A 26,522-nucleotide genomic window follows, 5' to 3' on the forward strand; every position below is an offset into this window, starting at 1 on the left:
CTCGGCAGGGCTGTGATGGGTGGGGATAAGTACAGATGGTTCCAGTGAACCTTTATTTTTGCTGCTTCTGCCACCAAAACAAAAGGGCGCTCCCTGTACCGTGTGTGTCTGAACTGTTTTCTGTACGTTGTTGGTTGGGTCGAAGGAAATTGGAGCTAGATATGTAATTAAGCATCTCCCGAGGTGGTTTTGAGAATTAGTCTCACGCTTTACCCACACGCAATGACATATTGAACAGTCTTGTATTGAAATGCAAACCCATTCCAGAAGAGCTTTACTAGTAGATCTGAGAAACGATGTGAAAACAAAAGCCTGATGTTCCAGAGTGTTTTGGATAACCTTTAGTTAATTTTTAGTGCTTCAATTTACATGTAGTTTGTAATTTACAAATGTGAATATATGTGCATCATGTGAAAATCCTTGTATTGTTCTTGCTTTGTTATTGGAGACATACAGGGGTTTAAAAATCTTAACACTAAAGTGATTTTTAAAGATGTCAGGTTGTATTTTATGATATTCTCAATTTCAGAGAAACCTTTTACTAATTTGTATCAAGCACCCACAGCTGTTACACATCTTGCTGCCAATGACCTTCCTACTTAGTTTTTTTTAACTGAATATCTTTGTTTATTTTCAGTTTTTTTTACTAGACTTTTCCTCATTAAGATTTGGTTTGCATTTTAAGCTGCTGCTTCAGAACTTTCCAGAAATTAGATTAAATATAACTTTAATGTTGTCTATGGACAGTAGCTGTCATGTGCCTTCATGCTGTTACTACTTTTCAAGGAACCACAGAAAGCAATTGATCATTTAAAAATAATATTACTCAGTGTATTGCATGTTCAGTGTTATTAATCAGTAGATGACTCCATAATGTAGTCTAGTAGCTATTGTGATTTGTTTTTCTTAAAGAAACATTTTGTTAAGAAAGATAGATGTATTTCGTGTTTTCTCTTGTTTTGCTTTCATAAACCTCTCCGCAATTGATTCGAACCTTTTGTAACTTTACACTTTACAGATTTTAGTGTGAAGCAGGCTCAGGAGATAGAGCTTCAACTGTCTCTGGAAACGTACTTGTCACAGAAGACAACCACTGTACAGTTGAGTGTATTAAGGGTGTGGCTTTTGTTTTCTGTAAAAGCAATCAGTTTAAAATAAGAATGGGGTGCTGTAGTAAGTGGATGGGCAATAACTTGGAGAAATCTTTTTTTTTAAAAAATCTATTAATTTTTGTTTTTTTGTCTTTGGAGTAGGATGGGAAAGATAGGACCATATTTTCATATTTCATTTGTTCCCTCATTCGCATATCTGAGAATTTTGAATTTACAATAGGAAAGGGTTCTGAAATCATGCAGACTATTGTAAGGAAGTGGCTGTAACAGGTGGCTACTAAGACTTGAGCAGTAACTTTTGTTAGCCACTCTACTCCTATGGCACTGCCCACTTCAAAGAATTGTTTTCATTTTCTTTTTGTGGGTGTATACACAAACTTGTGAAAGTGAAATGTGTATTTACAACTTATAAAGGTTCAAGCTGTGTGTGTGTGTGTGTGTGTGTGTTTGTGTGTGTGTGTGTGCGCGCGCGTGCACATGAGCACACAGCTGTTGTAAGAATGATGACTTAACTTTATCTTATTCTTCCTGAATGGAAGTTATAAAAGATCCTCATGCTGGGTGTGGTGGTACACAGTTGTAATCTCAGCATTTGGGAGGCTGAGATAGGAGGATGGCAGTTTGTGCCCAGCCTCAGCTAATTAGGCCCTTTGCAGCTCAGTGATATCTTGTTTCAAAATAAAGAATAAAAAATTAAATTTTTTTTTTCTTTTTTCTTTTGCAGTACTGGGGATGGAACCCAGGGGCATTTTACCTCCAAGCTACACCCCTAACCCTATTTTTTATTCTTTATTTTGAAACAGGGTCTCACTGAGTTGCAAAGAGCTCCACTAAGTAGTTGAGGCTGTCTGTGAACCGTGATCTTCCTATCTCAGCCTCCCAAATGCTGGGATTACAAGTGTGCGCCACCATGCCCAGCTAAGGATTTTTTTTTTTTTGGTGCACTATCATCTCACATCATAATGTGGATCATGTTGACAATGGCATATATTCACACAGTACTTGGTGACCCCCTTTCCCTTTTCCCTTCCTCCCAATACTGCGTGTCCATGTTAACTATGTTATATTTACATGTATACACATATTCAAATGTAGTTTTTCCATTATTTAACCTCAGCTTTCTTCCTTCCCTACCCCTCCTTTCTGGCTTTGCTGAGGTTTCCCCTTCATTATCAAAGTCCCTCTGGTATCCCTAATGCTCTCTAGCTTGGGCGTATTGGAGAAAACTTATGTCCCTTCTTTTTCTGTGCTTGGCTAATCTCATTTAACATAATGTTCTCCAAGTCTTTCTATATTCTTGCAAATAACATGATTTTGTTCTTCTTTACTGCTGAGTAGAATTCCATTGTGTATATTTCCCATAAGTTTATAATCCATTCATCTGTTGATGGAACCCACAAATGGTGCTAGGAAAACTGGCTATCCATTTGTAGAAAGATGGAACTATAAATCCTTACTTCTCACCGTGCATAGGAATCAACTTAAGATGGATCAAAGACCTGAAAATCAGACCAGAGACTGTGAAGATATTAGAGGAGGGCAGAGGTTCAACACTCCAACATATAGACACAGGTAGTAACTTCCTCAATAAGACCTCCAAAGTGCAGGAAATTAAACAAGAATTAACAAGTGGGATGGCATCAAATTAAAAAGTTTCTACTCATCAAAGGAAACTATCAAGAATCTAAAGAGAAAGCCTACAGAATGGGAGAAGATCTTTACCAGCTACCACTCTGATAGAGGGCTAATATCCAGAATATACAAAGAGCTAAAAAGACTCTACACTAGCAAAACAAACAACCCAATTAGTAAGTGGGCAACTGAATTGAACAGACACTTCAGAAAAGAAGAGATACAAAGAGCCAATAGGTTCAATATCATTAGCCATCTGGGAGATACAAATCAAAACTACACTGAGATTCCATCTAACTCCAATTAGAGTGACAAGCATAATGAAATCAAATAACAATAAATTCTGGCAAGGATGTGGGGAAATAGGAACTCTTTTCCACTGTTAGTGGGAGTGCAAACTAATTTCAGCCACTCTGGAGATCAGTGTGAAGATTCCTTAAAAATCTGGGAATGGATCCACCATGTGATCTGGCGATAACACTTCTGGGTATCTTTCCAAAGGGGTTGAAATCAGAGAACTACAATAATGTAGGCATACCCATGTTCATAGCAGCCAAAGGATTTGAAAGTGGGCTCAGTCATTAGAGACAAGCCTGAAGGGAGTTTCCATGCATCATTCTACAAATGCTTAGGTACTTTTATTTCTTTTCTCAAAGTGACTTGCTTAGGGAACAATTTTTGGACTTCTGATTTATTTTTTGCCTCAGATTGTCTTTTTTTTTTCTTTTCCAAATAACTTACTTTCATGCTTTTTTCATTTTAATAAACCTTTATTGATTGTCTATCATGGGTGTAAGGTCTTGTGCTATTATCTAAATCTACAAGGATAAATATGTTAAGATTCCTTTCGTAAATTGAATTTACTAGTCTAGATGTTTGACTATGCGTCTGCCCATGTTCCTGAATAGGCTTCTCAAATAGATTTTTAAGACATTCGACTTATTACTGAGTTGTTTCACATCCTTTCTATAAGAATAAACATGTCACTTAGTGCTTAATTTGTGCCAGCTCTGCGTGTGTGTGTGTGTGTGTGTGTGTGTGTGTGTGTGTGTGTGTGTGTGTAAGGGATACTAGGGATTGAACCAGAACCAGAGGCATTTTACCTCTGATTACACCCACAGCTCTATTTTATTTTTTATTTGGAAACAGGGTGTTGCTGGGTTACTGGAAGTCTCAGTAAGCTGCTGAGGCTGTCCACAAACCTGCCGATCCTCCTGTCTCAGCCTCCCAAGTACTATTTCTTTAATTTAAATTAGAATATTATTACGAGTGGTTTGTCAGCAGTTTGATACAGTTCAGTCTAACAATTTTTCAGATCTTCTAACTTTTTTTTTTTTTGGGGTGGTGGTGGTGGTGGTACTGGGGTTCCTGGAAACCCTTCTACCTCCCGGCTACACTCTCAGACCTTTTTTTTTTTGTGTGTGGTACTGGAGTTCCTGGAAGCCCTTCTACCTCTGGGCTACACTCCCATACCTATTTTTACATTTTTATTTGGAAACAGGGTCTCCTAAGCTAGCGCGCGCGGCTGGCTTTGAACCTGTGCGATCCTTCTGTCTCTGCCTCCCAAGCGCGGGGATTACAAGCGTGCGCCACCACGCCCGGCTCAGACCTATTTTTTTTAAATATATATGTTTTGGAAACAGGGTCTCCTAAGCCAGCACAGCTGTCTTTGAACCTGCGTGATCCTCCTGTCTCTGCCTCCCAAGCGTGGGGATTACAAGTTTGCGCCCCCATGCCCGGCATCTTCTAACTTTTTAAACATAATCTACTATCAACTCTTTTCCAAAACCATCTTTGTATTCTAAACATTTGTTCTGTTTTTTTTACCCCAAAATGTTATTTCATTATTTTTTAGGCTAAAGCCTTTTACTAGTAGTGCAATCTTCTGCTTTTAGGAATATTGAGCAGACAATACTTCTCTAGTTCTAAGAATGGCAGTTCTTGATATTTTTCTATTCTCAGTCTTATATATATATTTTAACTTGACATAGTCCTTCCTTTTCAGTGTAGCAAAATCCTTGGTATTATTCAAGTCACTGATTGGAACAGTATTGGGAGTAGAATTTCTACTGAAGAACCTGAGTGACTAAATTACAAATGTGTTGGGTGCTGAGGCTACCAAAAAAATATATCCTTGCTCATTTAAGATCCATGAAAAAAATTCATTTATAATATTGAGATGCTCTTAGTTTTTTAAAACCTGGTATAAAACATTCTCTTTCTTGTTCATTCATCTAATCAGTGTGATAAGGAAGTCATGTAAATGAACACAGGAAACCAGAATCTTTATTCTATTTCCTGGCTTTAGACAATACATGATTTGTGTTTACTGTAAAATTTTCTATATCACATCTTTGTTTCAAAAATTTAAAAATTATTTTGAAATAATTCAGACTTATAGAAAAGATGCCAGAACACTACATAAGAATGGCTGTATCCTCTTCACTCAAATTTCTTCCATTGTTAATTTTTTTTTACTGTGTTTCTTTCATTATTTGCCCTATCTCTATACATACATGCATTTGTGCATGTGTATGGATTACCAGTCTTCTCCAAAACCTTGTAAACAAGGTGCGAACATGCCCCAGCATCCTTCAGTCCTCCAGTGTCTACTTCTTAAAATCAAGGAACTGGGTCAGGCATGGTGGTGCACGTTTGTAATCCCTGTGCTTGGGAGGTGGAGACAGGAAGATCGCACAGGTTCGAAGCCAGCCGTGCTGGCTTAAGAGACCCTGTTACCCTGTTTCCAAATAAAAAAGTATAAAAAGTAGGTCTGGGAGTGTAGCCTGGAGGTAGAAGGGTTTCCAGGAACCCCAGTACCACCAAAAAAAAAAAAAAAAAAAAAAATATATATATATATATATATATATATATATATCTGTCTATCTATATCAAGGAACTGTGTTACACAACCAACATAAAATCCTCAGTCCTCCAGGAACACATTTTTATATTTAGTTGTCATATATACTTTTTTTTTGTGTGTGTGTGGTACTAGAGATGGAACCCAGGGGCATTGTACCTCTAAGCTATACCCCCTGTCCTATTTTTATTTATTTATTTTTTTTTAGTCTTTATTTTTTGAAACATGGTCTCGCTGAGTTGCAAAGGGCCTTCCTAAATAGCTGCGGCTGTCTGAGATCCTTAGGTCTCTGCCTCCTGAGTGCTGGGATTTTAAGTGTGCCTCACCACGCCCGGCTAGTTGTCATATCTTTTTAGACTTCTTCAGCCTTAGTTTTCCCTATCTTTTGTGTCTTTGGCAGTTTTATAAAGTACAGATCCTGAGTTTCATATGATGACCCTCCTCCTAGTTGTGTGGTATTTCCTCATTACCCTAATAAGGTGATGCTTTCCTGGTAGGAATGCCACAGAAATATTGCTCTGTCCTTCTTAGTATGTTACATCAGAGGCATACAGGATCAAACCATGTCATAAGTATTGATGTTAATAAGATCACATTTGTGTTCTTTGTAATTGATTAATATTTATGGAGATTTATTCCAAAATTGTGCAACTATCCTGTTTCATAATGAAACCTCCACTCACTAACCTAAAGTCATTGATGACTCCCATCTCAATTAAACCTCTTTTATGATGATTGACCAACGCTATTTATTTCTGTTATTCTTTCTACATGTAGTAGTTGATACTGTACTTTTCTTCCATATTAAATCAGTAAATTCTCATAGATTTTAACTATATTCAATGTGTTATGATTTGTTACTATTACTTATTTTGCTCTTTAAATTTCCCCCAGTTTACTTGTGGGAGCCCCTTCAAGCTGGCTGCCATCCACATTTTTTTTTTTTGTTTTTTTTGGTGGTGCTGGGGTTCCTGGAAACCCTTCTACTTCTGGGCTACACTCCCAGACCTATTTCATATTTTTATTTGGAAACAGGGTCTCTTAAGCCAGCGCAGCTGGCTTTGAACCTGTGCAATCCTCCTGTCTCCACCTGCCAAGCGCAGGGATTACAAGTGTGCGCCATCACGCTCGGCTGCCATCCACATTTATTATGTTTCTATCTCATTTATTGTGCTTTTCCTTAGGATTTTCTTGCAGAACAAGCTGTTCCTGGTTCATCTTGTGCTTTGCTTGCTCTAGCCCTGGAATCAGCCATTTCTTCAAGGAACATTATTTTTGTCAGATGATATTTGAAAAACAAAGATTTGGGAATTTAGTGTGCATATTGATGTTGGGTATCACTGCTTCCAAGTCTTGGTGGACAAAATTAGGATATATGTATATGGCTTACATATACAAATATGTATATGTATATATGCTATATGTATATACATATAAATTACTTCTATACCTGTTTGTATTGTAAAATCATAGATTTGTTTCTGTAGTTTCAATTCCAGCTTAATACTCCATATTCATTCTAGTCTACCCCCTTCCTGTGTTTCTCTGGTAATAAGGAACTAGGCTTGGCATGTATTTATCATTTGCCCAGTTTTACTTGTTTACTTAGTGTGCTACAATTCTCCCTGCTATGGAGACCATCACCTATTTGTTTCTACCCCTACCATCTTGCATCATTGACTGCTGGGCCTGCTGGCCTGTGCCTCTTGATAAATCTAGGGTTCCTCCTTGGACCAACAACTGTATAACCTTTCCCCATACAATATTCATTGTCCTTGTCTCTGGGCGTAATGTTCCAAAACTTTTGCTAGAGCCTGGGGTGATGGCGCACGCTTGTAATCCCAGCATTCGGGAGGCTGAGACCGGAGGATCGCGGTTCACAGACAGCCTCAGCTACTTAGTGAGGCCCTCTGCAACTTAGTGAGACCCTGTTTCAAAATAAAGAATAAAAAATAGGGCAGGGGGTATGGCTCGGAGGTCAAATGCCCCTGGGTTCCATCCCCAAACCTGCAAACAAAACAAAACAAAACAAACCTTTTGCTAGCTTTTCTAAAATGCCCTCACTGCCTGGCATTCTGAGCCAGCATCTTGACTTCTTTGTGTATATCAGTATACAGTTTTTAAGTAAATTCCAAACATACATGTATGTGATAAAATGATTTCCTGACATGTAAATGGCAATATATTAAATGTTCTACACCTTGGAATTTGTTTTATTTACTTATATCTTGAAATATTTCCACATGAATATGTAAAGCAATACCTTATTCTTTTTATCAACTTATGTAGATATTTCAGTGTTTCTCTGTCTATATATATGTATATACATCCAAACACACATACCCCTGTGATAGTCTTTTGTTTTTGTTTTTTGTGGTACTGGGGGTGAAACCTCTATCTCCAGGATAGAGGTTTTTCTATCTCCAGGGGCGTTTCTATCTCTAAGATCTACTCACAGACCTATTTTATATTTTAGTTGGAAACAGGGTCTCACTAAGTTGCTGAGAGCCTCACTAAGTAGCTGAGGCTGGTTTTGAACCAGTGCAATCCTCCTGTCTCAGCCTCCCAAGCGCTGGGATTATAAACGTGCGCCACCACGCCCAGCTAGTATGTTTAACAATTACAAATATTTCTTATTCTGGTGTGTATTCCTCTTTGCAATGTGCCTTTCCTGCTGCTTCCATCTAAAAGAGGAATCGCTTTCTCTCTTGAGTTTCTGCTAACCTTGAGACTAACTTTGATCAATGAATATGGTGGAAGTGATCTGTGAGTTCTGGAGCTAAAACTTAGAGGCTTCAAAGAGTATAAATATTAGCAAGGAAATTGGTCTACCATATTGGAGGATAAGAATTTTCTTAAAGGAGAACCAAGATGCCCCAGCCTACAGCCAGCACCAAACAGGAGACATTAAAGTAGGCTATCTTGGATCTACTAACCTATTTGACCCCTTAGTTGAATGCACTAGCAGAGGAGCAGCAGGTAACAGCAGCAAAAAACCTCCATCTAATTGACAGAAGTGTGGGAAATAACATAATTGTTGTTTTGAGTTTGGGATAGTTTGTTCTGGAGCAGTAGATATCTGAAGCTGTTAACTGTGTTCATTTGGACAACTAAGTAATCTCTCCTCCAATGAATACTATATTGCAGTAAATATCTTTATACGTAGTATATACCAGTTTAATTTTTTGCTTTTTTGGTACTGGGGATTGAACTCTGGAGTGTTCTATGCCCAGCCTCCTTCCCCTTTTTAAAACAGTCTCAAGTTGCTCAGTGTCTCCCTAAATTGCTGAGGATGGCCTTAAGCCTGCGATCCACTTCCCAGGTACTTGGATTATAGGCGTGCACTGCCAAGACTGGTTTATACTAATTTAATTTTTACTTATTCTTTGTGGTAGTAGAGATTGAACCTGGAATATTCTACCTCCAAACTATACGCCTAGGCCTATTTTATATTTTATTTTTATTTATTTATTTTTTGGTGGTACTGGGGTTCCTGGAAGCCCTTCTACCTCTGGGATACACCCCCATGGGCTACACTCCCAGACCTATTTTTTAACTTTTTTTTTATGTGGAAACAGGGTCTCTTAAGCCAACGAGGCTGGCTCCGAACCAGCGCAATCCTCCTGTCTCAGCCTCCCAAGCGCGGGGATTACAAGCGTGTGCCACCACACCCGGCTATATTTTATTTTGAAACAGAATCTTACTAAGTTGCAGAGGGCCTTACTAAGTTGCTGGCTTTAAACCTACAATCTTCCTGTCTCAACCTCCCAAGTACTGGGATTACAAGTATGCACCAACATGCCTGGCCTGTTTTTTTCTTATTTCTTATTTATTTTTTTATTTTTTTGGTGGTACTGGGGTGGAACCCAGAGGCTTTCTACCTCCGGACTATACTCCCAAATCTATTTTTATATTTTATTTGGAAATAGGGTCTCACTAAGTTGCCGAGAGCCTCACTAAGTAGCTGAGGCTGGCTTGGAACCTGTGTGATCCTCCTTTCTCAGCCTCCCACGCGCGGGGATTACAAGGGTGCACCACCATGCCCGGCTCTCATAATTTTTATTTTGACATTTTTTTGTTTGTGTGGGTCTGGGGATGGAACCCAGGGGCATTCTGCCTCCAAGCTACACCCCCTGTCCTATTTTTTATTCTTTGTAATTTGAAACAGGGTCTCATGAAGTTGCAGAGGGCCTCACTAAATAGCTGAGGCTGTTCCCTGGGATTACAAGCATGCGCCACCATGCCCAGCAGTATTTTGACATTTTTTAAAAAACTGTTTAATCTTTTTTTATTGGTGCATTGTAGTCTTACATCTTAACGAGGTATAAGATAGTAGAGACATACCTGCAGACGTCACTCATTTAGCCCTTCTCCAATTCCTACCCCATTCCCTCCCCATCCCTCCTCCTGTTTGGCTTACTGATTGACTTTGATATGTTAATGAATGAACATCTTGTACAGTAGGGAATTTCCCTCTTTCCCCTCCCATCCCCCTCAGTCAGGTTGCCTTATTTGCTCAGCTATGGTTTCTCCTTCTCTAGAGTTGCTCCTATAACCCTTTTTTCCCCTAGCTCCCACATATTAGGGAAAGCATAAGATTTTTTACTTTTTATGACTGACTGCTCTCACTTCTTTTGACATTTTATGTAATCATTTATGTCCAACTTTTTTTTACCTTAACTTCTAATGTTCCTATCCTCAAAATATCTGTCTAGGTTATACAAACTTTTTCTTAATTTTTTTCTAACTTTGTATTGTCTTTGCTATCAAATAGAAATCATGTTCAGCTGCCACAGAATCTAAAATTGAGTTATATAAACAAATAGGTAGGTAATGGTGTGTGCTTCTAGTCTCAGTCACTCTGGAGGCTGATGAAGAAGGGTCACTCGAGCCCAGGAGTAGGAGACCCTTAAAACATAACGAAAGGTTGTGGAGAAGGATATAGTTCAGTTTTAGCGTGCTGGTCTAGCCCTTGGTTCATCCTTGTACCACAAGAAGGAATAAGCAAAGCCCTGTCCAGGGCCATGTGGTGGTTTAACAAGAATGAAACTATCAAGAATGCAGGCACATTGTCTTTCTCTTTAGTCATCCAAGCTTGTCACCTTGTGGTCCCAAGATGAAATTATAGGCTGGGTAGTGGCGTCTTTCTATTTTTTCTTTCATCATATATGCCTCTGTTTTAACTGAGGGTCATGTAAAGTTTTCTGACTGATATCTCTGTGAATGGGGCCCAGATAAAGGAGGCCCCCAGAATAGCAAGTTCTTATAAAATATTTTTTCTGTTTTTTTTTTTTAAATAATGCTGATTTTGCTTTCTGTATCATAATAAATGTGTCTGCAGAATAAAATCCTAGAATTTTTTGCCTTTAGCCTATTGGTCTACCATATTTAATATTTTCAAAGTTATTTACAAGCAGACATAGAGATACATAATTATTGAAAATAATTATTGGTAACAGGACTTTATCATGGGGTTCAATAACTAATATCCTTTTTTGTGTGTGTTTGTGTGGTACTGAGGGTGGAACGCAGGGGCTTTTCTACCTCTAAGCTATACTCCCAGACCTATTTTTTTACTTTATTTGGAAACAGAGTTTTACTAAGTGGCTGAGAGCCTCACTAAGTAGCTGAGGCTGGCTTCAAACCTATGTGATCCTCCTGTCTCAGCCTCTCAAGCACTGGGATTACAAGCATGTGCCACCATGCCCAGCTACTAATGTCTTTTAAAAGTATTGTATGTGCCAGGAACTCTGATAAGCAGTGGGTATAAGACTAAATACATAACCGGTAAAGCATTGTTTAGATGGTAAATTGAGTATATGATCAAGTTAGGCAGACTGACTTAGTTGAGGATTGGGGAGCTATGGTCAGGGAACTTGATAGAGAAAATGACTTTTAAGCTGAGGTCTGAATGATGTGTAGGAGTTTGACTATTGGAAGGAGCATGGGTTAGGGGAGAGAACATTCCAGAAGCTTTAATTTTTCTGTGGTGGGGCTGAGTTACATAAGAGCTTGTGAAGAGATAAGTGCTGGTCTTGGCAGAGAATTTTCTTTAAGGCTGAGAGCCTTTAGAAATTTTAAAAATAGAATTGGATGAGATCAGATTTGTCCTTTGATAAAAGTAATCTAATTGTAATAGGAAAAATGCAGTTGAGGGTGGGATCTAGAAGGAATGGAATTTTATCTGATATATTAAAATATATTCTAGTATTAGTTAAATATTTATAAAATACCTATGCAAATATAATGCAGGAGAATTCAGAGATGTATCAAACATATTTCCTATTCTCAATGAGTTTAAAATAAGCACTAGATATTGATAGTAGGAGGCAGTTTGCTAATATTATGGCTTCGATCCTATAAAATGAGGGCAAGAAAAGGCTGGAATTAAGACATTGAACCCTCAAAATCTAAACCTGTACCTTTTCCCAGTATTCTACACTGCTTTCCATAGGACTTATTTTCTCCCTGACCTGTTGTTATCTGTATGTTGCTTGTACCTTACCTCAGAACCCTTGGGAATAAGACCAGAGTACAATCAAAATTGTTTTTACCTTGGGTACAAAGTATCAACAAAATTCACTCTGGCTTTCTTTAGGCACTTTTAGTGTTGGGCAGAGTATAATCAGGAAGATAAATGTTGGTCAGACAAATTTACATGTTAAGTATCAAAGAGTTATTGTGAATAGTCTTGAGGTTAGTTTTGGAGAAATTTAGTATTGAACTGATAGGATAGTGGGAAACAAGATGATGGCATGGCATTCCATGTTATTAGATAGATAACTGGATAACAGTCTTATTAAAGTTCTTTTTCCACATTTACAATACAGAACAAAGAATGAGAAAAGAGCATGTGCTATTGCCTGCAAATAAAGCATTTTTTAATGTGCGTTAATTGGCACATTATAGTCTCACATCATAATGTAAATCATGTTGACAATGTAAATACATGTGCACAGCACTTGGTTCCCCTCCTCCCCATTTTCCTCCATCCCAAAACAGAGTTCTGAGATTGACATTAGTATATTCATAGACATGTGAATACTCGATGATAGTATTTACATTAATGAACCTCAGGCTTCCTCTTCTCCTTCCCTTAGACCTCCTCCCTGGCTGCACTGAAGTTTCTCCTCCATTATCTGAAATCCCTCTTGTATCCCAGTTATTCCCTAGCATACGCATATTAGAGAAAACACATGACCCTTCACTTTATGTGATTGACTAGTCTCACTTAACAATAAGATTTTCCAGGTCTTTCCATTTTCTTGCAAATGAGATAATTTGTTCTTCTTAATTGCTGAGTAGAATTCCATTGTATGCATTTCCCCTAATTCTGTAATCCATTAATCTTTTGACAGATACCAGGGTTGATTCCATAATTTGGCCATTGTGATTTGTGCTGCTGTGAAAATGAGTATGCATATATCACTGTAGTTCTCTGGTTTCAACTCCTTTGGAAAGATACCCAGGAGTGGGATAGCTGGATCATATGGTGGATCCATTCCCAGTTCTCGAATCTTCACAGTGATCTCCATAATAGCTGGGCCAGTTTGCAATCCCACCTACAGTATAGAAGAATTCCAATTTTCCCACTTGACTTCTTTATGACTACAATTCTGATTGGGGTTAGATGGAATCTCAGTGTCGTTTTGATTTGCATCTCTCTGATTGCTAATGATGTTGAACATATTTTTATTTATCGGCCATTTGTATCTCTTCTTTTGTGAAGTGTCTATTCAATTCAATTGCTCATTTCTTGATTTAGTTGTTTGTTTTTCTTTTTTTTTCTTTTTGGTGGTACTGGGGTTCCTGGAAGCCCTTCTACCTCCGGGCTACACTCCCAGACCTATTTTTTATACTTTTTTATTTGGAAACAGGGTCTCCTAAGCCAGCGCGCGCGGCTGGCTTCGAACCTGCGCGATCCTCCTGTCTCTGCCTCCCAAGCGCGGGGATTACAAGCATGCGCCACCACGCCCGGCTAGTTGTTTGTTTTTCTAGTGTAAAGTCTTTTAAGTTCTTTGTATATTTTAGATATTAGACTTCTGTCAGAGAGATAGCTGGTAAAAATCTTTTGTAGGCTTTCTTTTTAGACTCTTGGTTTTCTTTGATGTGCAGAAACTTTTTCGTTTAATACCATCCCACTTATTAATCCTTGTTTTAATTTCCTGAGCTTGGGGGTCTTGAAGAAGTTTCTTCTACCTGTGCCTATATATTGGAGTGTTTAACCTACGCCCTCCTCTAGTAGCTTCACAGTCTCTGGTCTGACTTCCACATCTTTGATCCCTCTCGAGTTGACTCTGCAGGGTGAGAGGAAAGGATTTAGTTCAATTTTTCTACAAATGGATAACCAGTTTTCCAACACCATTTTTGAAAAGGCTATCATCTTTTCTCCAGCATACGTGTTTGGCCCCTTTGTCGAAGATCAGTTGGCTATAAGTATGTGGATTTGTTTCTGTTTCTTCTATTCTCTTCCATTGGTGTATGTGCCCATTTTTGTGATAATACCATGCTATTTTTTTACTACTATAGCTCTGTAGTTTAATATGATGTTGGCTTTGAATTTATTGTATATTGCCTTAATGATGTTTAGATACATTCCTTCTGTTCTGATTTTTGCCATGTTTTTAACATGAATGGGTTTTAGATTTTGTCAAATACTTTTTCAGTGTCTATTGAGATCATGTGATTTTTGTTCTTAGTTCTATTTATGTGATGAACAACATGTATTGATTTGTGTATGTTGAACCAGCCTTGCTTTCTTAAGATGAAACCAACTTGGTCATGGTGTATAATTTTCTTGATGTGGTTTTGAACGCCCATGGCTATTATTTTGTTTGGAATTTTTGTCTCTGTTCATCAGTGATAGTGGTCTGTAACTTTCTTTTCTTGGGGTATCTTTATTTGGTTTAGTATTAATGTGATACTGGCCTCATGGAGTTTGGAAAAATTCCATCTCTTTAGTTTTAATGGAATAACTTGTGAAGTATTAGGTTTAGTTCTTTTATAAAGATTTTGTAGAATTTAGCTAGAAATTTATCTGGACCTGGACTTTTCTTTAATGGCAAACTTTTTATTGCTGTTTCTATCTCTTTGTTTGCTATTGGTCGGTTTAGAATTTCTGTCTCCTCCCTGTTCAATTTAGGTAGGTTGTATTTGTCTAGATCTCTTTTGATTTCTTCATGTTTGTCAACTTATTGAAATATAAATTTTCAAAGTAGTTTCTGATGCTCCTCTGAATTTCCTCACTGTGTCGTGATGATGTCTCCCTTTTCATTTCTGATTTTAATCATTTGGGTTGATTCTCTTTTGTTTAGGTTGGCTAGGAGTTTGTCAATCTTACTAATTTTTTTTTTAAAGAACCAGCTATTTGATCTGTTGATCCTTTGTATTTTCTCTATTTCATTGATTTCTTCTCTGATTGTGATTATCTCCTGCCTTCTGCTGGCTTTGAAATTAGACTGTTCCTGTTTTTCTAGGTTCTTGAGGTGTGTCATTAGGCATTGGTGGTTTTGATGTATTTATTTCCAGAAAGCAGTTACAAAAGTAAAGAGTATTTTCTCAACCTTTTTCTTTATTTAAATTTATGTAGCCAGCTGTTTAGATAGATAGATACATACATACATACATACATTTTTTTTTTCTTCAGTATTTCTAGTGCTTGGGAGGCGGAGACAGGAGGATCCAGGCTAGCAAAGACCTGCAGCAACTTAGATAATTTTATTCTTTGCTTTCTTTTTACTTTTGTAAACGGGTATGCATGCCATGTGACCAAATGTGGCTACATTTTACCTGTATCCAAATTGTAATTTGACATGACATCCATAAGATTACTTTAAAAGTTATAATATATTCTGATTGGAAAATCATTGCTTTTTCTAGAAAATGGGGATGGAGAATAAAGGTTGAATTGATAAGTTGATATCACTTAATGAGGAGAAACAGGGAAACTTGGGAAGTATGCTTCTGATTTTTTTTTTCTTTATCTTGAAACAGTGTCTCACTTCCATTGGGAGGGCCTCACTAAGTAGCTGAGGGTGGCCTTGAACCTGAGATCCTCCTGTCTTAGCCTCCCAAGTACTGGCATTACAGGTACCCACCACCATGCCCGGCTACTTCTGACTTTTTAACTACTCAGAAGCTCAGTTATGGAGACCATGTGTGTAATCCTAGTACTTGGGAGGCTGAGACAGGAGGATCATAGTTAGAGGACAGCTTCAGCAGGTAATCCGCAACATAGTGAGACTCTCAGCAACCTAGCAAGACCCTATATCAAAAATAAAAAAGTAGAGCTGGGCATGATGGTGCACCCTTGTAATCCCAGCATTGGGGAGGCTGAGACTGGAGGATCGTGGTTCTCAGACAGCCTCAGCTACTTAGTGAGGTTCTCCGCAACTTAGTGAGACCCTGTTTCAAAATAAAGAATGAAAAATAGGGCTGAGATTGTAGCTCGGAGGTCAAATGCCCCTGGGTTCCATCCCCAGACCTGCAAATAATAATAATAATAATAATAATAATAATAATAATAATAATAAAAAATAACAAAGTAAATCCAAGGGCTGGGGTTGTAGCCCAGACATATAGAGTCCCCCCTGGTTCAATCCCTTATAACTAACATACACACGCACACATACACACACACACACACACCCTCACCTTCTGAAATGTAGATTAAATTTTATGCATATGACAAGAAAAAATGAAAAAAAATAAGGTTTAATTTATAAGACTTTTATACTCTAATAACCTTATTCATTTGGCATTCCTTGAGAAAAATTGAGCTGTTTGAGAATGTTCTAAGCTAGAAGTTCTCAAAGTTTAGCATGTATTAGAATTATCTGGAAGGCTTCTTAATATACAGAATACTGGGCCCCACTTTCAGAGTTTCAAATTCAGTCTGACAGTTTTCATTACTAACAAGTTCAGAGATGCTGCTGGTAGTGCTGTTATCTATTGTATGAAATGAATTTATGTCTTATGCCTCTCGAATGGTACTAGTTGTGTATGATCTTTGGTAGAATTTAAGAAATAGTGCTCAAGTCATTGTGTGTGTATCTGTGTGCTTGTGTGTGCACATGCACTCGTGTGTTTTGTGCTTTGGATGAGGAACTCTGATGGAGAAAACCTGGATTAGTGAGAGATTAAAATGTATGAAATTAGTCATAATTCTAAAACTTAAGAGTCATAGACATATGTCTCTTAAAAGTTGCATAGACATAGGTTAATATGCATAGTTGCAGACACATAGATTAATCTAGCATCATGTGCAAGAAGGATTCGAGTGGGAAGAAATAGGGTATAGGATCATTTATTCATGAGGTCTTCCATCCGCAGGCTGCCTGGAGTATGATTTAAAAGAAACCACTCCATTTGTAATTTGTTTGCCTTAACCTCTAGGTAGCATCAACTGTACATCAAGGGCCAATTTAAAATATAGCACATACTGTGATATTTCTGTGCCAGTTTACAACCTAAAAGTTACATAGCTGTAGATACTTCTCCATGATGCTTCTTACTGAACACCTTCCTTGTTAATTCCCTTTAGTCTTTGATGTGGCTTGTAATATTTCTGTCTCCTTAATTGAAATCCCGGCTCCTGATATTTGTCTCCTATTTAACATGTGTGTTAAAACTTAATAGTTTATTATATAGGCAGGTGAAATACTTCAGCAGTTTGTTTTTTTTCCCCCCCAGTACCGGGAATTGAACCCAGGCATTCTACCTCTGAGCTAAAGAACCCTGTTTTTTATTCTTTATTTTGAAACAGGCTCTCACAAAGTTGCAGAGGGCCTCACTAAATAGCTGAGGCTGTCCGTGACCCGTGATCCTCCTGTCTCAGCCTCAAGTACTAAGATTACAAGTGTGAACCACCACTGGCTCATATTTCAGCATTTTAAAATTAGAAAAACATGTATGGAAAATTACAGGTTCATGTGTTTATGAGCTTTTTGTGTATGGTGTCAGTTTCCTAATTGTATCTCCCAACTGTATTCTTTCACTTCAGCTTCACTCATTTCTCTTCTTTTGCTATTAAACATCTAATAAATGTAAGCAGATCTTTCCACTCCCATTCAAACCTCGCCTGCTCCAGTCTCCCCCTTTCAGTAATGATAACTCCGTCCTTCAGACCAAGAACCTTAGAATCATTCTTACCTTTTCCTTCTCTCTCACTACTATTTGCAGTCTGTCAGTAAATTTTGTCTATTCTTAACCTGTAGAGTACATTGAGAGTTGGAAGAGTTACCTCCTATGTGCAGGCTACCATCATCTTTTACTTGGCTTAGTGCAGCCACTTCCTAAATGGTTACTTGCTTCTTGTCTTTCCCTAACCCCATTAGTCTTCCCAACAGCCAGCCAGCCTGGGCAATTCTGTTATATTTAAGTCAGGTTATTTCACTTCTCTGCTAAAAACCTCCAGTGACTTACCTTTTCACACAGAGTAAGTGTAGTGATTTACAATGACCTTCAAGGACCTACCTAAACAGACTGTCTGCTACCATTCTCCCAAATTTCTTGATTTCATATCTACTACTTTCTTCTTCACTTTCTACACTACAATACTCTGGCCTCTCCTGTGCACCGTACACACAGGACATGCTTCTGTGTATTGGCTCTCCGTATGCCTAGAGTTCTCTCTCCCCTCCACACTGCAGGCATGGCTTACTACCTCACCTCCAGCTCTTACTCAAATGTCACCTTGGTAGGGCCGCCTCTCATTATCCTTTTAAACATTACAACATACCAACCCACTCTTTCCTTCCTGGCTATGGTATGTGTTAAAATAATACTTTATAGCTGGGCATGGTGGTGGACGCTTATAATTCCAGCATTTGGGAGGCTGAGACAGGAGGAGCGCAGTTCGTAGACAGCCTCAGCTACTTAGTGAGGCCCTTTGCAACTCAGTGAGAGACTATTTCAAAATAAAGAAGAAAAAGTAGGTAGAATGCCCCTGAGTTCCATTCTCAGTACCGCAAAAAAAAAAAAAAAAAAAAAAAAAAAGTCCAGCTGGCATGGTGGCATATACCTGTAACCCCAGTAACTTAGGATTTTTTTTTTTTGGTGATACTGGGATTCCTGGAAACCCTTCTACCTCTGGGCTACACTCCCAGACCTATTTTTTATCTTTTTTTATTTGGAAACAGGGTCTCTTAAGCCAGCGAGGCTGGTTTCGAACCTGCGCAATCCTCCTGTCTCCGCCTCCCAAGTGCAGGGATTACAAGCATGCGCCACCATGCCTGGGTAATTTAGGATGTTGAGGTAGGAGGATAATAAGATCAAAGCCAATAGAGCTGGTGATGTAGCTCAAAGGTAGACTGCCCCTGAGTTCAATTCCTAATACTAACAAACAGAATACAAAATCACTTTGCATTATTGAACATAGAGTTTATTCAGCAATTTTAGTTTGTTTCTGCTGTATTCCTCTACACTTAGAATAATGTATGGAATGTGGTAAGTGGAAGATAAATATTTTTGCATGAGTTTATCTGCCTAGAAAATTATACCTTTCTTTTGAGAAGTACATCTGAAAATTATATGGCTTTAGTGTAGGGCAACAGTCATTGACTTTCAACACTTAACTTTTGTTTCTTATTCCTAAAATTAGTATGTTTTATGCCTCTCTCTTGTTTGTATTTGAAATTACTGTGTTTTTTGCTTTGTTTTGTTTGTAACATATGTCCCCTGACATAAATTATAATTCCTAAGTTTATGTATTATTTGGGGAAATACTTAAACACACTTTAATCTTTATAAAGTATATGACTTATTAATTACTGTCATTGACTGCTGTTTCCTAAGTCATAATAATATTTTGGTATGCATTTTGCTTTTAGATGATTTTATCTCATAATTTATAACTAAACCTTTCTTTCAAAAAAATAGTTATTTTCAATACTTGTTTCCCTTTTTAAGCTTAAGAGTACTTAGTACTGATTTGATTTTTGAGAGTTTAGTTTTTGTGTAGCCAGTACTTAATAACTCTCTTAATCAGAGCAGTTAGATACTACAGAAACACCTTGCTTTCTCCGTTTCTTTTGGCCCAACAATATTTGAATTTTATGTACTTGCTTGAAAGTCATATACTTTCACTTTTTCATTTCTTGTGTTGTACCTGTTGTTAGATCATGTGTGTGTGTGTGTGGGGGGGCTACTGGGGATTATTGAATCCAGGGGAATTCTACTCTGAGCTATACCTCCAGCCCTATTTTATTTTTTATTTTGAAATAAAGTCTTACTAAGTTGCAGAGGGCCTAAGTTGCCCAGGCTGGATGTAGACCTGAGATCCTCCTGTCTCAGCATCCTAAGTACTGGGATTACAGGCATTCACTACCATGCCTGGTTTAGATCATGTTTTAAATCACATTCTGACTTCCCAACTCTTTTTTCCCCACATACTTGGGATGGGACCCAGGGGCATTCTACCCCTGAGCTACACCCCCAGACCTATTTTTTATTCTTTATTTTGAAAAAGGGTCTCACTGAGTTGCAAAGGGCCTCACTAAGTAGTAGCTGACGAGGTCCTCAAACTGAGATCCTCCTATCTTAGCCTCCCAAATGCTGCGATTACAAGAGTGAGCTGCCACTCCTGGCCAGACTTACCAATTTGAAATAGTCATTGTAGAACTTTTGTTTGTCCTGCTATCATTTTTTTCAGGATGCAGGGAAGTACAGGTAGCTTACAACTCAATTCTTCATCTCTATTTTTAGGTATTACAGGATGCTATATTCCTGTAGTGTCTTTCATAACTTCACTAAGATAGATGGAATATAAAGTGAATTCCAACACATTAAGTCAAATTCATAGAATTCAGATTTTAGTTTCTAATATTCAAGAGTTTCTAGTCTAAAGTGGGGTCTTTGGCCTTGCCAACAGGTAATAGACATGAGGAAGCCCTCACTCTTAGTTATATTTTATTGCTATGGCCATAGAATGTACTTAATGCTAAGGTTCAGTATCAGTAGCTAAAGAATTATAAATGAATTCCTCTACATATAAACAATGATTTGAATGTCAAAATATATACGTAGCTTGTAAGCTAATAAGTGGTACAGCCAGGATTCTAACTAAAGTTTGTCTTAAGAATTTTCTCAGTATACCATAAAGTCTTTCCAAAGACTGTTAATCATTATCGTAAAATGCATATATGATTTTAAACGAATTGACAGAAGGTTCATAAACCATGGGAGTAGGTTTTTCCTATGAGCATCTCCTTGTAAATCTAAGCTTTTGGCTTTCTTTCTTTCTTTCTTTCTTTCTTTTTTTTTTTTTTTTCTTTTTTGGTGGTATGGGGGTTCCTGGAAGTCCTTCTACCTCTGGGCTACACTTTTTATGTGGAAACAGGGTCTCTTAAGCCAGCACGGCTGGCTTCGAACCTGCATGATCCTGAACCTCTTGTCTCCTCCTCCCAAGCACGAGGATTACAAGCATGCACCACCACGCACGGCGCTTTTGGCTTTAACAGTTCACTTCTGCATATGTATTCTTCAAGTTCTCTTGTTAAATTTTTTAAGTTAACAACATTATTGAAACATTGAAAATGGAGCTAGAGAGTCGCAAAGGAGGTAAAATACCAGCCAGGTTATCAAAAGCTTGGCACCCTTGGGGAGTCAGCCAGCTGTGGGGGAAGAGAGCAACGAGCCATGTGTTTGGAGAGTTGTGCATAGTCCCAGTTGGCCAGCTGAGTCACATGGCGGAGCAGAAGCACCAATGTTTTATAGGCATGTGATTCTCTCATGGCATCTGTAGTCTCGTGACCTCTGGAGTATGTCTCGCAATGTTTGGAGTCTTGTGACTCCTGGAGTCTCGCGATATCCCCTCTTCTGGCTTTCAGAGTTCTACCTCCTGTCTCCCCCCCCCCCGCCCCCGCGCTTAGGGGTCATGTGGAGGGAGGGGGACCTGACCTATCATTCTGGCCTTGGTGTTAATGGGTAGAGAATGAGTCCAAGCTACTTCCTGCTGTCAGGGGACATCGTATGGGGCTTCTTGGCCGGGAGAGGTTGAGTCCTTTGGAAGTGGGCAGGTGGGAGTATGGCTGCAGGAGGAGTCGGAGGTTACCCTGGACAGCTATTAAAAAAAAAGGCAAATTGTGAGAGCAGGTCCTGGGAAAGACAGGAGCCCATCAATTATTGGCCCTTGCCCGGAAGGGAAGGAGCCCAGTAGCTTCTGGCCCTTGGAACCTTTCCAGATATGAGGTAGATTGTAGATGTTTTGGTTGAAGTAACTTGAGGAGGACTTGATCCCCTGGCTTAAGTGACTGCTGGGTGTGGAGCTGCTTTTCCATCCCAGGTTGGGGAAGATATTGGTTAGCATGTTCCCTAAGAAGGTGCCTGAGAAAAGACAAGAGAGATAGGAAGTCAAAGGAGGGGAGTCCTAAGGGAGAGTGTGATTAAGCAAAACAGGTGACCATACAGCAATTCAAAGGGGCTCATGAAAGTGGGGCTTCAAGGGGTGGCTCTCATATGGGCTAGAGCCAGTGGTAGGAGTTCAGGCCACAATACCTGCAGCTCCAGAGAGAGAGTTTTGTTAGATGGTTTTTAAAAATCCCATTCATCCTGATGACTGCAGTCAATATGAGATGTGGAGCTTCCAAGAAATGGCAAGGGCTTGTGCCACCTGTTGAGTAACCTTAGAAATAAAATCTGGTCCATTATCAGACTGTAAGGAATTAGGGAGTCCAAGCATAGAACTTTGGCCACCGTGCTGGCCGTCTCGTCTTTTGAGGGAAAAGCCTCTACCCAACCTGTTAGGGTGTCACCTCTTATTTGGTGGGTAGGAAAAGAGGGGTAAAGGCCTCCTTGGGGTGAAACAGTAGCACAAGTAGAATAGGTGGGACTGACTTTAGTAATCAGCTGATGCAGGAGAGGAGAATAAAACAAGGGTTTTAGGAAATGTTTAAGCACGTAGGACCCACATGTAGGGAATTATGTATTAGGCTAATGACCTCTTCAGCCTCGGCCTCAGGCAGGGCAGTTTTGTAAAAGAGACCCTGTAGTACGTGGCAATTGGCTCACCCGCTACCTTGAGAGTTACCCTGGACTGACAAGGAGGATAGAGTTTGAGGAGTCCAGGAGCTATCAGTCTTCGTCCAGGCCAAATAGGGCCAGCAGCAGGACCTAGACTGGAAGGGTGGTCCCCCTGTTTTGAGGCACCTGGGGCTCACCGCTTTTCCAAGGGAACCGTTCCAGTGGTCCTCTTGGCCACATGACAGACATTGTCTCATTGGTAGGCATGGCCTTGCCACACTTGAGACAGGCCCTTGGAGGTAGTTGTTGTGCTGTCCTCCACCCCTAGGTGGCGCTCCAGAGGGCTGAGCTGCTGCCGCCAGCCACAAGGCAGCTACTAGGGCTCCAGCCTGCAAATCTGCCTTCTGGTGACGTCGGAGTGTATGCTCCACCTCCACCTGTTCCTCTCTGGATATAAAAACTTTAATTGCCATGTTATCCAAATCTCGGGTAGAAGTGACACCTGTAACCCAGCTGGATCAAATTCTGGCTCCCACATGTCACCACAAAATGGCGACTGTGCCTGTGACTCAGCAAAATTGCAGGCTTGTGCAGGTGACTGCGAGTAAGCCTGTAACCCAGAAAGACCACCAGATGTTGTCTGTATGCTGCCATGTGGCGACCAAGATGGCAACTATGACTGGTGGGAATCCTTAGCCAGGATGACTTAGCGCTATAGCGGGGGTGGGGGTGGGGGGTGGGGGGGTGGGGGGGGAGTCGGAAACGCACACAAAAGAAAGCTTGAACCTAAAGGACTTCCGAACATTTACCAGATGACTTACAAAAGTTGTTGAGATTGGTCAAGATCTTAAAAGCCACTGCAACCCCATTAACTGTTCTGTGCATAACTCTCCTGCCAAACCTAGTAGTGAGATTATGGAGGTTTGGCTCCCCATAATTGGTCCGCGGGCAAGAATGAACAACAGGACACAGGCATCCCCTGTAATCCTGTTAAAGGTCTGGGAATGGGGGTTCTCGAACCGACAACTCAGTCGTCACCGGAGTCTTGGACGAGTGGTCCCAATGGACCAGAAGACAAGGGTCCCCACGCGCTTGGTTTTGGGTCCTAGCGGACTGGTATTGAACCCAAGTCGGGAGGGACAAAGTGGGAACCCACTGACCAAGGGGAGAAGAAGCTTACCTAGTGCCAAAGCGCGGAGCAGAGCCGTGCCAGCCAGTGTCAGCATCTGTGGCCCTGGGTGGGGTTTGGGTGGTGACAGGAGCCCTGAGCCAGACTGGTAGTAGCGGGTGCGAGGCTGCCGGGCACGCAGCGGGCCCGAGCAGTTGTGGGGAACGTGTGGCGGGTGCCGAGGCTGGGCCATGGGGCCCAAGCAGCCAGCAGCAGCCAGGTAGGTAGAGGTTTAGGCAGCGCCTGCATGGAGCCTGCAAGCAGCAGAGGAAACAGAGCCTGCACTCCTGGGCGGTGGCGGCTGGCGAAGCTGTGCCTGCAAGCTGAGCATTGGTGCGGTACCTTACGGGCAAGTGGCTGGTGGGTTGGAGAGTCCGGTGATCAAAAAGAGGAAAAAAAAAGGAAAAAAAATACAAAAAAATCCTCCCGGGTTTCGTGCACCAAATGAAATGTTGAAAATGGAGCTAGAGAGTTGCGAAGGAGGTAAAATACCAGCGAGGTTATCAAAATCTGCTGCTTTATTCAGACCCAGCACCCTCAGGGAGTCAGCCGGCCATGGGGGAAGGGACCAACGAGCCATGCGTTTGGAGAGTCCCATGTAGTCCCAATCAGCCTGCAGGGAGGGGGGACCCGACCTATCAATTTTCTGCAATTTATTTCTGTAATACTAAAACTGTAAGGTGTGTTTCTTCAAAGAACAACAAAGCTTAGCTGTCAATTTGATTTTTTTTTTTTTTTTTTTTTTTTTTTTTTGGTGGTACTGGGGATGGGACACAGGGGCATTTGGCCTCCATCCCTAATTTTTAGTGTTTTTATTTTTGAAACAGGGTCTCACTGAGTTGCAAAGGGTATTGCTAAAGTAGCTGAGGCTGTCCATGAACTACTATATTCAGGTCTCAGTCTCCCAAGTGTTGGGATTACAAGTATGTGCCACCACGCTCATCTGTTGATTTAAATTTTGCTATTTAGCTGGGCGTGGTGGCGCACGCTTGTAATCGCAGTGCTTATAAAGTACAGTTTGGGAAGTTTACATAAAGGTTAATGATACTCTATGAAAAACTCATGTTCTTTACCTTGCTTAAAACATGTTTTAAGAAACTTGATAGTTCTTGGGATTTGAAGGTACCTGTATTCCTTGCCTCATTTTTTTAAAATTCTGTACTGGGAATGGAATCCAGGGGCATTCAACCTCCAAGCTACACCCCCAGCCTTATTTTTTGTTCTTTATTTTGAAACAGATCTCACTTAGTTGCAAAGGGCCTCACTAAGTACAGGTGAGGCTGTCAGCGAACTGCGATCCTCCTGTCTTAGCCTCCCAAGTGCTGGGATTACAAACTTGCACCACCACGCCGGTTTTCTTGCATGAATTCTGAACCAGGAGAATTCAAAACAGTATGCAGATGCAGTTTTTCTTCCCAGATTTGCTAATATCCCTGGAGTAGATATCTTACAAATATTATAACAGTTGGGCTATTTGCAAAGGAAAGAACATTAGGAATGTGGAAGAAGTGTTTTTTTGTTGTTGTTGTTTTGTTTTCTTTTTTGCGGTACTGAGGAGGAACCCAGGGACATTCTACCCCTGAGATACACCCCCGGCCCTAAGTTTTTTATTCTTTATTTTAAAACAGGGTCTCACTGAGTTGCAAAGGGCATTACTAAGTAGTAGCTGAGTCTGTCTGCAAACTGCAATCTTCCTGTTTCGGCTTCCCAAATGCTGGGATTACAAGTGTGAGCCACCATGCCAGGCTAAGAAGTGTTATTTTCAACATATCTTTCAGATTTTATACTATCGTTTAGAAGTTAGTGTAGGCTGAGCATGGTGGTGCATGCTTGTAATTCCCACACTTGGGAGGCGGAGACAGGATCGGGCAGGTTCGAAGCCAGCCGTCTGGCTTAAGACACCCTGTTTCCAAATTTAAAACGTATAAAAATAGGTCTGGGAGTGTAGCCCAGAGGTAGAAAGGTTTCCAGGAACCCCAGTCCCACCAAAAAAAAAAAGAAGTTAGTGTAAAATTTTTTAGGTGCTGACATGCCAAAGTATGGTGATTTGGATTCTGTCTGATACTTTTTGTTATAAAATGAGCAAAATATGTATACATAGATTGATTAACTGAGTGTAGATATAAAGTGCTTATTCTTATATTCAGCATTATGCTGTTGCATATGAATACAGTCAGCATACCTTCCAGAAAATATAATTTCAAATATTATAAGAAATATCTTTTAAGCCAGTTGTGGTGGTACACCTGGAGGTTGAGACAGGAGGATTGGTGGTTCGAGGCCAGCTTCAGCTACTTAGGCCTTCTAAAACTTAGGCCCTGTTTCAAAATAAAGAATAATTTAAAAAAAATAGGGCTGGGGTGTAGCTCATTGGTAGATTGCTGATGGGTTCAAGCCTCAGTACTCAAAAAATAAATAAGAAAGAAATATGATTTCAAGAATTAAATTTGTCTTCTGTGTATGTATGTCTCAAATTTGGATTTGGAAAATATATACAATCATCAGCTGGGCCTAATGGTGCATGCTTATAATCCCAGTATTTGGGAGGTTGAGACAGGAGGATCGCAGTTTGCGGCTAGCCTCAGCTATTTAGTTAGGCTCTTTCTCTGCAACTTAGCGAGACCCTGTTTCAAAATAAAGAATAAAATATAGGGCTGGGGGTGTAGCTTAGAGGTAGAATGCCATTAGGTTCTATCCCTAGTACCACCAAAAAAATTTTTTTTTTCTCTGTGGGAAATGCAAAGAATTATAAAACCATTCTTATCCACAAATTTACTATTTATTTATT

At 39.8% G+C, this 26,522-nt stretch overlaps 1 protein-coding gene across 1 annotated transcript in view; it reads left to right on the forward strand.

Moving 5' to 3' along the window:
• Positions 1 to 250: 250 nt before the first annotated feature.
• ANKIB1 (ankyrin repeat and IBR domain containing 1) overlaps positions 251 to 26,522 on the forward strand; it is a gene marked incomplete at both ends in the record, with an annotated part of 149,718 nt that continues 123,446 nt past the window's right edge. The window contains one exon of the mRNA XM_080701377.1: positions 251 to 280. The remainder of the gene's footprint in view (positions 281 to 26,522) is intronic.

This window comes from Muscardinus avellanarius (genome assembly GCF_963383645.1).
Source record: "Muscardinus avellanarius genome assembly, chromosome: 9".
In the NCBI taxonomy this organism is placed as follows: Eukaryota; Metazoa; Chordata; class Mammalia; order Rodentia; family Gliridae; genus Muscardinus; species Muscardinus avellanarius.